The sequence below is a fragment of the Chlorocebus sabaeus genome, chromosome 24, assembly GCF_047675955.1.
Source record: "Chlorocebus sabaeus isolate Y175 chromosome 24, mChlSab1.0.hap1, whole genome shotgun sequence".
NCBI classification, from domain to species: domain Eukaryota; kingdom Metazoa; phylum Chordata; class Mammalia; order Primates; family Cercopithecidae; genus Chlorocebus; species Chlorocebus sabaeus.
Window position 1 is genome coordinate 3,433,744 of NC_132927.1, and position 12,965 is coordinate 3,446,708.

Here is a 12,965-nt window from a genome sequence, read left to right on the forward strand (position 1 = left end):
GAGACTAACTAAAGCTGAAGAAATATCAGTGCTGCAAACTTACATAAAATTCAGGGCATTGAAAGACATTGTTTAAGATTTTAGATGCCAGAAGAAAAAACTAGAAGTTTATTCTCAAATTAGAAGAGCCAAAACTTGTTTGAATCCAAGTTCTTGTTAATCTACAGAAACATCTGTAAGTCTCAGTTTCTCATCTATAAAATAATGATAACAACATGTAGATTTCAACATCTGTGTGAGGGTAAAGTGAGATAGAATGTACAAAGTGTTTCACCATACCTCTTGGCACACATAAAATGCTCAGTAAAATAAAGCTGATATCAGTGATGGTGATTATACTAATGTGTTATGCTGGCAATAGAAAGTCATCAAGAAATTTTGAGAAGTGGAATATGAGTATAGCCACATTTCAAAAATTCTAATCCAGGGATAGTGTGTAAATGTAATTAATTGATGGATACATGAAAAGTAAGATTAGTTTTATGAAGAATAATATTTATTTAAATAAATATAAATATTAAAACATGGTTAAAAATATTTGTTTAAATAAGCATAAATAATAAACAAACAAATATTAAAACTATCAACTCAACCAAGGACCGCAACAATAGTGAAGAAACGATGTGGAGAAGGTTATGGAGACAATATTAGGTCATAGAGAAAAGTTATTTATTATTCTAAGCATAGTGATGTTTTATATAATTAGTATTTGATGCATTTTTTAAAATCTAGTTCTTTTTTATAATGTTCACTCTTACTCAATATTTGATCATTCTTGTAAACTCTTGCCATGTTTCTCTTGTGTTGTGCATTGGAGTATTTAAAACGTTCATCTCAATCAATTTCCATAAGACTTTTCAAAGATTGGCAGATGGTAAGTAATAATTAAGTAGCTGAGTTTCACAAAATTTAATTAATTTAGGACAAATATTACTGTTAAGCAGATGATAATATATTATAATTTTACTTTGCTTCCATTCTTTCAATAAATAGATATTTCTAGTATCTGCATGGCAAGGGAAATTCATCCTGGAAAGTTCTTCTACAAATGAGTATAGTAAATGTTGGTGGTTTTGGTAAATGTATTTCATAGCAGTTGAGAATTTGTATTGTGGAGTCAAATGGACCTATCTTCAATTTAGAGACTGCCATTTACTGTATATGTAACCATGGATCAATTACCTTGTCATCTAAGTCTCAGTTTATTAACCTATAAATTAGAGGTAATGGAAGTACTGAACTTATAGGAGTGGTGTGAGCATAAAGTAATATGCAATTTTTATCATATTACCTGTTAAACATGTATACAATAGTATAATTATCATCAACACTAAGCTTCAAACGATAGTAGCTAATCTCCTTATGTTGTATCTGAATTGCTCATGGTCTTATTTCCCCCCATTTACTTCATTCTTCACCACTAATTTACAAAGGACGAGAAACAAAATAAGTTTTGGGTGTCGAGATTTTTTTTGGAAAAAACTCAACTAGAAGAGCATATGTTATGTGTTGTCAAGGTCCGGGATTGTTGAAGAATTGTTCAGATATCCAGAGTTCATCAGTCAAATTTCTTCCATATTAGTGGCTAGGGAAGGAGTTAACTTCCAAGTAATCTTGGATTCAACAGTAAAGAAGTGACATTTTCAGACATGAACTCAGCTAACTTTGAATTCAACTCTTATTCTGTGTCCTGAGCACAAAGTGTGAAATCATTGTTATTGTGTTGAAATTTGTTGCTTTTCTTTCTCCTCTGACTGTTCAAGTATCCTTACCAGTTTGGCTTCTAGTTAATCTCCTCCCAAGAAATCTTGTCCCGAATGGTATATGCAAATCATCAGAGAGATATAAGGTGGGAGGGACGTATGAACAGGTCTGTACCTGAACAACACCAGGCACATGGTAGCAACTTCATTATGACCTTTGGTGGTCACATCTTATAAACTCTTTTACAAGAGTTTCTTTTGTATTCATTTTCCCTTGCTGTCTGAAAGTTATGTCTAGCCTTCATCTCTCTAGCTGCTCTTTATTAATTTCATCTTATTATTTCCATTGTAGAGATCAAGAATATCTGGTTACCATACCCTGCTTACTAACCCTTTACACATTTGAAGACTATTAATAAGTTACCACTAGATTTTCTTTACTACAAGCTAAATTATTTCAAATCCTTCAAACTTACTGTTACTCAAATAAACTATTTAGCAACTTCTTAATTATTTTTGTGCCTCAGGCATAGCCTCTTGTTTATTTCTCCAAACTCATTTAAAATTAGAAACTTTAACAATATGTTTTCTAAACATGATAGCCATCACTGATGAACATGTAGAGAAATTAGCTTATACTCCAGAAAAGAAATTTAAACTGTGATCTAGAATATGCTGTATCAACTCCAGCATTATTCTTCTCAGTATGTGATTACAAAAAAATTCCTATTTCTATTATTTCTTCGGTTTCTAATTCCATAAGCTTCAATCTGTACAAAGACTTGATGAATGGCACATTTGAAGAAAAGAACTATTTAGGTGAAAATCTTAAATGTTCATACTAACGTATAAATTTTATAATATGCAATCCTAGACAATGGGATGGAAAAGATGTGCACACTAATTAGAGGTTCTGGTTAAAAAAGATACTTGTATTAAATATAAAATCATTTATGAGCAAATCTCACTTTGTTTTTCTGCTTACCCCAAGTCTTACCTTTGAGATTGTTCACAGAATCCTGTACATTATAGAATTTAAAACAGTTTGGAATTTTGTATTTCTTTGTGTAGTTAACATTTAATTTCCCACCAAACTTTAAGTGTCAGGAGGGTCGGTAGGGACCTTGTGCATTTTTCTTAGAATGAATGTCTGATATATAGTAGATAATCTAGAAATGTTTATTAATTGTGTAAATGAATAATATGTAATTTGTGATTGTACCTGAATAAATGTGCAATTACTACCTTCCTAAGTCTGAAAGCCCATTTTATTTATTGGATTAAAATATGATTAAAAGGAAAATATTACCTAGAGACAGGATATATTAAATCATTATTGAAATTACATGTATTGGCTCAAATTTATTGACCTATTGTCAAGAACAAAACAAAGACCTTAGAACTGGGGCATAGCAGAGGTCTGTTTTGATGAAAATGTGGCTGGCACAGAGGTTTGGGAAGATGGGAAGTCAGTGATCCTTTCCTATGTCAGATTCTGTAGCAGGAAGGTATAGATAGCTAGCCAGTATCTCATTTGTGAAATGCCCTCTTTCTTTGGAGTAAATGGGTCTGGAGGGTCTTAGAGATGGGGTGAGCACTATAGAGCTGGTGAATACAGGTAAAACTTTAGTACATAACTATTGTTAAGTGTGAATGGCTTTTTGTCAAAGAGTCAACACCATGACTTTAGAAATAACTCTTCTATAACAATGTATCTGCTTATAGTAACTTTTCTATGACAAATATCCAAATGAAAAGTTCCAAATCTGTACCAGTACAGACTAATTTTCTTTACTTTCTAATGTTTTACAAGAATCCTCATGTCTTAACTTGTTTAGGTTTTGTTTCTACAGGCTATATATGCAATTTCTAGCAATGTCCTTATGGTAACAAAAGTGTGCTGTAAAAATAATGTAATATAAGAAGTATTAATAAAAACAACTAAATATATTAGACACTAGATTCCTAATCTTTATGCATTGCAAAGAATGGGAATATTCTTATTGTATAAAATATGCATTCTTATTAAAATATGCATGCATACATTCATATGCATATAGTTTGGTCAAAGCTGTCACTGATGCTTTGTGACCTTGAACACATCTCTGACCTTTCCTCTGTTTTAGTTTTCTAATCAGAAAACTGGTTTCAGAAATATTGTTTTAAAACTTTACATGTTGGAACATGCATGATCTTTGCTTCTCCCTATCGTTTAACACCTATGTAAAATGGCATTATGTTCATTAGCTACTTCCATGGGACTATCTCCACTACTGTTTCTATGTTTCTATTATCAGCACACAAGAATAGGTTCTTACATTATACATAAGACTGCAGCATTGTTGCTGGTTATTCTCCTCCCTCCTTCCATGATTGCCTCTCTCTATCCATATCCGCTGCTGCCAGCTCAGTTTTATGAGCCATTACTTCTCTTCCAAATTGCCTTGTTAAGGAACTTGTAATAATCCATTACTACTATCACATTACATGTATTTTTTTTTGTATTGAAACTTCTTTTGGAAGCAAGTACTGCAAGTTACTTTTCCCATATACACTTTTCCTTTATTCCTTCCTCTGTAATGTATAAGTCTGCCAATGTAGTTAGTTCAAAGTAAAATAAAACAGAACATGATTTCCCAGGTCCCTTGCATGTGAAAGGGGCCACGTGACATGATTTTGGTTAGTGAGAGACAGATGAGTTTATTGCATGGAGCTTTCAGGAAATGTAGGTTTCTCTTTGCCCTTCATCTGCTTGGAGCAAAGATACTCTGCTTGCAACGCAGGAATTTTGCTGTAACCAACAGTGCTGAAGATGTAAAAAGACTGGCAGAGCAGAAAGAGAGAAGGATACAGGATCCCATGCTGCTTTAAAAAGCTGTCATGGCATCCCTGAGTTGTCTACTTTCAGAATCCTTGATTTGTGAGAAAAACAATCTATTCTTTAGTTAAGCCACTTCAGTTGAGTCTCTGCTACATGCATCTGAACATAATAACAAGTTGATACATGCTCCGCTAATTCAGCCTCATTTTCCACTAGCTCCACTTATTCATCTTTCGGTTACAACACTGGAATTCCCTTGAGTCCATTTCTGAGTTTGGGCTTATGTACTTTCACCCCCACCGCCCAGTCTGAAGAAAGTTTCTTGCTCTTGACATCAGCCTGTCCGTATCTTAAACATTCTTCTAGCCAATTCAAACCTCATCTTCTCTGTGAAGTCTCCTCTTCCAACCAAATAATTTTGGAATTTCTGCAGCAAATATCCTTTCCATTGCACTAAACTAAACTGTTAATTTCCTGTAACTTTATATGCTTTTGTTAAATATAATTCTCTGACTAGTTTATTCATTCTTTAAAAACTGATATTATTTCTAAATTTATGTGAATATACATTCTTGAAAGTCAGAGGCAAGTTTTACATGTTGCTCCATTCACCATTTCTTCCTCACGCACCTCTATTCATTGCACAGGTTAAGGTCTGAATGTTGGTGTAGCTCCAAAATCTATATGTTAAAATCCTAATCCCCAAGTTGACAGTATTAGGAGGTGATACCTTTGGGTGATGATTACACCATTAGGCCAGGCGTGGTGGCTCACGCTTGTAATCCCAGCACTTTGGGAGGCTGAGGCAGGCAAATCACCTGCAGTCGGGAGTTTGAGATCAACCTGACCAACATGGAGAAACCCTGTCTCTACTAAAAATACAAAATTAGCTGGGCGTGGTGGCACATGCCTGTAATCCCAGCTTCCCGGGAGGCAGAAGTGACATTGAGCTGAGATTGCACCATTGCACTCCAGCCTGAGCAACAAGAGGGAAACTCCATCTCAAACAAACAAACAAACAAACAGAAACTCTTATGACAAGGTTAGTAACATTATTAAGGAGTCTCCAGAGAGCTAGTTGGTCCCTTACATCATGTGAAGACAGCAAGAAGATGCCGTCCTTGAACCAGGAAGTAAGTTGTCCCCAGACACCTAATCTGCCAGCACCTTGATCTTGTACTTCCCAAACCCAGAACTATGAGAAATAAGTTTCTCTTGCTTATAATCCACCAAATTTATGGGATGTTGTTATGCAAGACTGAAAGGACTAGGACAACAAGTGCTCAAAAATGTACTTTGGGTATGTGTGCATCTACATTTCTCCAGTAGCATCCTTTATTTAGGAATGTTTTCACTCTGAAATATTTTGCATATGATTAAAAACAAACAAACAAAAAAAACTTGGGTGTTCTGTATCCTCCTCTCCCACCTACTATACTGGAATTTTATAAGGAACTATTTATGAGGTTGAAAAAATCTAGTTACTGGCCAAACTCAGGAAAAACATAATGAAAAATAATAAATTATGTGTTTCTTTACAAACCTATCAATAAATTGCATTTGCATAAAAAGATGCATTGAACATAAAGCTTTGGAGGTAAAATGACTGCAACTTAAATATTTCCTGACAATCTTAAATCTTTCTAATAAAAAAATTTATATTATTTTAAAACTCTAATCACTGTCTCTCCTAGGTCTGGGTGAACTGAATGTGCCAGTATTAAAATCACAGCAGTCATTCTAACATAAAAATCACCAAGGGAAAAATGAAAATACGAATGCAATAGGATTTTTTTCACACTCTATAAAATTTTCCTCTTGTTAAGCTTTAAAGATTTTCTAGTGTTTGCCCATATTAGCACTATTTCTAACATACCTGACAGTTGTTAGACTGCCTACAATAAATGAAGTAGTGTTGAAAATAAAAGATATGCCTACATTAGCCATTTGAAATGAAATACTTTGGGCAAAGTGGAATTAAAATCTATATAGGCACCTGTCTCATGTGCCTTGTATTACGCAAGTTTAGAATATGTTCCTTCTATTTAGTTCTCATTTTAAGCACACTCTGGCTCATTTTGGGGGAGAGATCAGTATGAATTTCATGGCTAATACAAACCTACATCACTCTACATGGTCCTTACCTGGCTTCTTGGCTAAACACACGTGAACACCAACTCACTTTTCTTTCCCTGCACCCACTGTCTTCTTTATCTTGCTTTTCATATTTGCTCTAGGTTTAAGTCCATACAATAAAGCTTTTACTGTTGTGTTATTAGGTTGACATTAATCTGTATCTTTCTAGAAAAGTGTCTTTCTGTTTCCACAGGTGAGTAGTGCACCAGGAAAACCCACGAAGTTTCCCCTAGAATAACATACAAAGGGCAGGTGTACACAGAGATGCGAGAAGGAAGTGTTGAACTTTCTCTCCTAGAACTGGCCATCATGGCACTTCTGTGGCTCCATGGCTTCATGTTCTCCATTGAAATCATGAGATAGAACTGTCCAGATGGACATTATCAATTTGTGTAGCAGCTCTGACAGACTAAAGCTTCTTAAGTGCCTTTGCTTTGAAAACTGAAACAAAGCATTTATCTGTTACTTTGACTTTAAATGGTTCCCCCTTTTAAAGCAATCTACCTCTCCATAAAGTTAGAAAAGAAAAGTTTGTACTGATAGTGTAAAAGCATGAGTTTAGGATAATAATCTTTGGTTAGTTAAATTTCTTACATTTAAAATGCTCAAAATCCATATGATTTTGTTTTTCACCTTGACTATTGGTGATAAGCAAGTAAGAGGCCATTAAGAATCTCATAGCACAATGATATATCATCTTACCCCAGTCAGAATGGCTACTACTAAAAACACACGCATACACAAACCAGATTTTGGTGAGGATGTGGAGAAAAGGGAATTCATATACTGTCAGTAGGAATGTGAACTAGTACAGCCACTATAGAAAACAGCATGGAGATTTCCAGAAAACCTAAAAATAGAATTAATACTTGATCCAGTAATCTCACTGCTGGTATCTATCCAAAAGAAAATAAATCAATATATCAAAGGGATTCCTGGCCTTGCATGTTTATTGCAGCACTATTCACAATAGCAATGATATCAAATCAACCTAAGTGGCCATAAATGGAGGATAAAGAAAATTTGGTATATATACACAATGGGATACTATTCAACCATAAAAAAAGGAAGTCATGTTATTTGCAGAAACATGGATGGAGCTGGAGGTCATTAAGTGAAATAAGTCAGACACAAAAAGAATAATATTGTAGGTTCTCGCTTATATGTAGGAGGTAAAACAATTGATCACATGGAGACAATGGAAAAATAGATAACAGAGACTGAGCAGGGTGAGTGGTAGGTGACAGAATGGAGACAACTGCATTAAATGGTACAAACATACAGTAAGACAGAAGGAATACATTGTGTTTGATAGCAGAGTAGAGTGACTATAGTTAATAAAAAGGTATTATGTTTGGGTAATAAACACTTAAATACCCTGACTTGATCACTACACATCATATACGTGAAACAAAACGTCACATGTACCTCACAAATTGTTAAGCATTTAAAAAAATTTCATGGCAAGCGGTAAAGATTAACAATATTTAGGAATACCAAGTTTTGGCCACAGAAATGGAATTTAGATGCAAGACTCCAATACTTGAATGACCTTGCTCAAAGGACAAACACTCAGTTCCAGAAGGACTTGGTATAGTATTTGGTAGGTTAAGTCAGATATTCAGGAACAAGAACTTGAGATTCCAGAAGGGTATTTTTTCAGTTACCGCTTTCCCAGAGCATAAATTCAGGGTCAGATTAGCAGCAAGAAGACTTCTATTTTGAAATAGAGCTAAAACTCCCTCCATATATAAACATGACTACTTTGTGAGTATATATTAGGGATCAAGATGATGAGAGATTCAGTGGCGAAAACTAGGTGTGTGTGTGTGTGTGTGTTTATGTCCATGTATGGACACATTACATATTACACATGCTTTGGCTTTTGAGTGCTTATATTCTCCACCAAATAAGCAACTAGAATAATCAAATAAATATACATTTTCTCATAATCTTTATAAGATAACATTAGATTTTAAAATAACCTTAATTTTCTGAAAATACAAACTATTTGTGTGAAACTCATAAGTTTTTTCTGATTTTTATTTACATATAAATCATTTTTATTATTTCTAAAAGGTGATTCTTAAGGTCAAGTTCTGCTAGCAGAACAGCAACAGAGATAGAGCGCATGGTTAGTATGGTTGCAATCCTAAAGCTGCACATATCTTTAAGGCTTTTCTTCTGCACTCTTTTTTGGAGACTAATATTAAGGAAAAGTGGTTGTTTTCTTTCTTTTATCAGTTTCTATATGTGTGGTAAACTTTTCTTTCTTATCTTTCCTAATTTACTAACTACAATGAATTTAGCGTACTTGCTGATGATTGCACATTTTTCTTACTTTTTAATAATGCCATCTATGATAACAAGAATAATCATGAAGATCTTGAAGTGTTTTCTGTAATTTGAAAACAAAAACAAATCCTTAGTTTCCCTGTTAATTTAGGGCTTTGCAACTCATCAAACTTTCTCCTAATTTACTTCTTCCATATCTACATACTCTATTCAATGTCATTCACAGTGGTTTATATTTTTTTAAGTTTATGTTTTACACATGAGGCTTGCTTTCTTCATTAAATTGTGAATATTTCAAGGGTAAATAATGATATTTGTGGTATAGGGGGGCAGGAAAGATCAAAATCTATATACATTGGTGTTTTAAAATCTAGACCTACCTCTCTTAAAGAGTAGTAGATGGGAAAGATCCTAAGAATTCCTGCAATAGAAAACGCCAAATGAACTGTTGTTTTGTTTTTCACCAGTTTTGCAATCACACTGCCTTTTGTTGAAATGTCAGTCAAAAATCCTATCCTCAGGACAAATCCCACTGTCTTCTTTTCTGTATTTATACATAGAACCTGTATCTATAAATTGAGATTCACATATCACCTGTTGAAAATACATAATATAAATGATCTCTCTGAAATTTAAATAAAAGCAATGATTAGTTGTCACTTTTGTTTGTCTAACAAATAGACAAAATTAAAAAGAAAAATTTATTAATAAAAATGTTCATTAAATAAAAAGTTAATGATGTTTATTTTTAAAGGCATAGAAAGAAAAAGCTATTCCAATATTGATTTGGTAAGGATATATAGAGAAACAATATTTTAAAAGGCAATTTTTAATCCATAAAAATGTTCAAACTTTATGACTTAGCAATACTAACAAACTGTTCTATAAAATTGATAGTACAAAAATAAAATATAGAAATATATGTATATTTAACAACATCATTGCAGTATTGCTTTAAATACAAATTAGAACTTGTTAAAATTATGGTTGAACAAAATGTAGTACACCCATGCAATGTACTATTCTCATTAAAAGGAATGAATCTACATGTACATACTAATTTAGAAGATGTGCACAAAATGTTTTTATTTTTAGAAACACTAAGGAATATGTATGGTTTGAGTCTATTACATTAAAAAACATTGAGGGAGAGTACGTTCAGGGCAACTTAAACCTATGCTCCCGGCTTGCAATCCTCAAATGTGGCCAAAATAAACACTCTATTTATAAAAATAAATAAATAAAAACTGTATTTTTAAAAATACTTTGAAAAAGTATATGTGTATATATGCAAATATATACTTATGTACATTTATTTACAAATACCCAAGAAATATAAATTCTGCAAACCTACAGAGAAATGTGGAGTAAGATATATTGAAAACTCAGAAATATTTTTTTTGATGAAGAAATGCAAAGCAAATTTTATTTACTTCTTCTATTTACAGTGGGTAGTTTTTACCCTTGGAGGCATTTGAGTGTGTGAGGGGTGCCTTTTCAAGTAACAACAATAATAAATGCTGTCAGCTTTGTTCCCTATAAAAATGGTATTTGTATGAGTAGAAGAAATTATGTATGTAAAATGCATGGTATATATTTGACTTTCTAATAGACAAACTGCATTATTCTTGGACTGTTTTCAATTATTATTCATATGAGAACTATCTTATAATCAGTTTTCTGCTCAAACAATTCACAGTCATTCTCAAGTACCCATAGTACAAAATTATTCTGAAATTCTTAAGATGATTGTTAGAATGTTTCCTCATTTTTTCTCAGAATTTTAGGAACTTTTAAAATCTATGGCTCTTGAGAGTGCACGTTGAGCACATACAGAAGAATAATAATGTATCTTTTCTGTTCCTTTGACCTTCTAGTTTCCACTAGCAACCTTAATATATGATTCTAAGACTGTCTATTAACTATCACAAGTTAAATTGACTTTAGCAATATCCAATTTGCAAGAATTGCTTAGTGAAATTCCAACTCTGTTTGTCTTGAACTTCATGTCTGAAAGAACTCGTGTGATCACCAAATGCTCATTTTGTTCATTCTGTTGGACATAGAATCATTCATGTTTTTCATATCTTTATTCCTTCACTGATGAAAGATAAGGTATAAGTGCAAATGTAAACTAAGTAGAGGATGACAATAGAATAGAAACATAATTCAAAGAAGAGGAATCAAGGTAAAGAAAAACTGAAAGAGTAAACTCAACATACGTAACCTATTTCTATAAAAAAGTCACATTTTCTTAGTGTTAATTTTTTTTGGAGATCTAGTATTTCATCTTAGTTAGAAATAGTTCAGTAACATTAAAAAAACTTGTTTTAACTGCTCTGTCAAACCCATAAACAAATTTAGTCACCCTGATCAAATAGTCAACACAGGTAGTTTTTAATAGAGATGATTGAGAGCAGTTTGTTTGTTTATTCTGATTCTTTCTTTCCTAGTGTATTCTATACTTATAGATTCAAAATAGCACTTGTCTGCCAAAATTATTAATAAAATACTATACAATACTTAGTTTCACCATATGTACATGAAATTTTTAAGTTCTTTAAACAAATGTTGATGGATGAAGTTTAACATGCTAGCGGCCTTAAGGATCACAGTGTCAACTGAATGAGATTCCTCTTTCTAAGTGAGCACCAAGTCATCATCCAGCTACAGGTTTGGAATATTGTGGAACTCGACTATCTCCTGAGATAGCCCATCTCATCCTTGGAATGAACATACTGTGCTCATTTCTTGGTACAACACTTTAAGTTGCATGCTGATAAGCTGAAATACGTGTAGGGAAACTTAACCAAGATGGTGAAGAATAAGAGCAAGAGCTGAAGATTTTATATATATATATATATATATATATATATATATATATATATATATAGAGAGAGAGAGAGAGAGAGAGAGAGAGATGTATCTTATGTGTACATATGTGTATATTACACATATATACACTTCATATAGTCACACACATATTGCTTAGTGAAATTCATTATTTTACACAATATATACATATACACACTTCATATACACACGCACATGTGTGTGTGTATAATAAATCTGGAAGAGAGTAAATATGATTATACCTCTCTTCAAATGTTTGAAGGGATGTAACATAAATGAAATGTTGAAAGTATTATTCATAGCTTAAAAGGATCCAAACTGGACCAAATATAAAAGTTATACAAAAGTGCATAGTAGGTTAGTCTCTAGAAAAAAAAAAAAATTCTTTCTTTCTAATAATGCTCTATCTTCCTTCCAGATGTCATAGATGCTCTACCAATTATGTCTATATCATCATCTATGTTTCTTTCTTAATCCTGTAGACAGGGAGACAGAGTTCTATAGTACATTGCTGGAGATAACCTCTTAATTTGGTATTATTACTAATTGACAATTATATATTTACATATCTTTACTATTCCCTACCACATAGTTCCCCCAGGTATACACAAGGATGCCATCAAAGGAGTTTGATGGTGGAAATATTTGCAAATTGTCCTTGGCAATTTTACAACATCATCAAGATAGGAAAATAGTTAAATCTGGCAACACTTATTATATGAAGATATGCTAATTACTAGTGATTAGTTTTTCTTGTACATGAAATATGATATATTCAGAAATGAATTCCATAATGTTTGTTGAGATGCATGTCTCATGTATTCATTTCTACTTTTCACAATTGAATATATTTTTATTTGTCAAATGGTTTTTTTTTTTTTAACCTTTCATTTTCTGACTACTTACCAGTTTTCAGCCTTATGATCATTGCACAAAAATATTGTTAGGACAGAATAATTCCAGAGAAACAATATTTCAGGCTTAGCAATTATTTCTTATGTCTTTTTTTCTGCTTTTCCCTGTCTTTTCTCCCTTTCTACTTCCTTACTGCTTTCTTTCCTTTCTTTCTCCCTCCATCCCATACTCATACTTCCCTCCCTCCCTCCCTTCCTTCTTTCCTTTCCTTCCTTTTCTTCTTTTCTTCTTTCTTTTACTTT